The sequence below is a fragment of the Octopus bimaculoides genome, chromosome 16 (assembly GCF_001194135.2).
Source record: "Octopus bimaculoides isolate UCB-OBI-ISO-001 chromosome 16, ASM119413v2, whole genome shotgun sequence".
NCBI lineage: Eukaryota > Metazoa > Mollusca > Cephalopoda > Octopoda > Octopodidae > Octopus > Octopus bimaculoides.
The window spans coordinates 33902174-33904500 of NC_068996.1; positions in this window are offsets into that span (position 1 = coordinate 33902174).

The window sequence follows — 2327 nt, forward strand, 5'->3', positions numbered from 1 at the left end:
TGTGTGTGTGTGTGTGTGTGTGTGTGTGTGTGTGTGTGTGTGTGTGTGTACCAGAGTAAGCACATAAATGTGAAACAATAGTACTTGAATACCAGAAGTAGAGTAATATTGTTATTAAAAAGCAGCAAAAATATCACACAAACGGTTACTCCGAATTTCACATTCCCGTTCGTCGGACAGTTTTGTTTCATTGGTCCTTTCAGCTAACGGTCTTTTCAATAACTGGTTGCATGAAATAACAAATTGCGGTTTAAAATCATATTATTATAAAAATCGGAGAAGACCTTAAATCAAAAATAGCTTATGAAGAAGGAAAAAAGCCTGAATACCCAGGGTAATTAATTAGCTGTAAAAATGATAATAAATTAATAAGATATATCCGTTAAAGTTTCATGCTAAAATACATGCACTAAACATACAGACATAGGTACGTGACTATATACATTTACATACATATATAGGCAAAACATGAATATATACAAATGCATTCATATGTATGCCCGTACGCACACGCACGCGCCCAAAACCTCCTGATGTATGCTTATACAACTTAGTTGTTACCGGCGAAAGAAAAAAATGAAAAATTTCAGCGAATAACAAGTGGTGGTAAGGAGAAAGGAAAAAGAAGAAAAAGAAATAAAAGAAAGAGAAAATTAGAGAGAGAAAGGAAAAATAGATACAGGTAGAGAGAGGGAAATTATTGACGTTCCTATAAGTATCTAACGAAAGATACTTCGTTCAACTTGCGAAACGCACACCTGTAAAAAAAAACAACTAAAAATGACATGCCTATCAACATAAATACAAACATATATAGATACACATATAGACAAACATACATATACATATAGACACGCATACAAATATACAAATAAATATGTACGTAAATACATGCCCACATATATATATGCATATACATATATATATATATATGCATATATATATATACATATACACATACACATACATATACATATATATACTCATACACACATATACTTACATATACATACACATTCCTACAATACACACATATACATATATATAGAGACATATATTCACATCAAGATAAGTATATACATCATAACGTATATACGCAAACATTTTTAAAACCTGTCTGATATATATAAATATGAAAATGTTAAAATAAGAGAATTGCACAATAAATTAATATGACATAATTAGATGCGTGAGTAAACAATAAAAATAAACCCCGATGAAGCTTAAGCTTAAATTTGTAAAACAGTCGAGTTCCAGATTATCTTTGCAATTTCGGTTGGTTATACTTGAGATTGCTCTAATCTGGCCAGTCCCAAGGCTTGTTCGCTGCGTTCTTCCAAGGAATCTAGTGCTCTTAGCTTAGGTTTTCCTTGGGGCTGGCCAGATTGGAGCAATCTCGAGTATAGCCAACCGAAATTGCAAAGATAATCTGGAAATCCACTGAGGAAAGAAAACTCGGACAGACCCGTCCTTGTTTTCTTTGTATCGTCTGTCTGGATGTTTTGTTGTCCCTTTTTTGTATCACCTATTGTCTGGGGGTTTTGCGTTCTTGTCCTATTTTTGTATTTTTTATATATAAAAATATAGCGGAGTACATACACTTTGGTCTCTTATATGTAAGTATATATATAGATAAATTTTGTACGACTCTATTATTCTCTCTATTCTTTCATTCTTTCATTCTTTCCTTCTTTCTATTAGCTCCTTCACACTTCGTTCATCCCACTCTTCATTCTTTCGTTCCCCTTCTCACATTTCCTGGCCTTCTCTTCACGCTCACCTTCCCTCCTTTTTCACTTCATTCTATCCCTTTCATTTTTTCTCGCCCCTCCTTAATTCTTCTACCCCTCTACCTTTACCTCTCTCTCTTCTCTCCCGACGTGACCGGTGTTCGGCTAAGCCTGACTTTTCTTTCTTGGTTTGACTACATTCCGTGCAACATCTATATTCCTCCCTGTGCCTGTCAAATCTTATGTCCTTGCCGTAAGGTTTTACTTCCACACACGACAGCTTAATCTAATTCGTCCTTAGTCGAAAGACACCCGTTGTTAATGTCCTGTTATATGTATACCACTTCATTTTTTTTCCGTCCTTGTTTTCGTATACATTCGCTGTTTTATTCCAAGGAATCTAGTGCTCTTAGCTTAGGCTTTCCTTGGGGCTGGCCAGATTGGAGCAATCTCGAGTATAACCAGCCGAAATTGCAAAGACAATTTGGAACTCGACTGAGGAAAGAAAATTCCGAAAGATCCGTCCTTGTTTTCTTTGTATCGTCTATCTGGATGTCTTGCGTTCTTGTGCCATTTTTGTATTTATATATATATTAA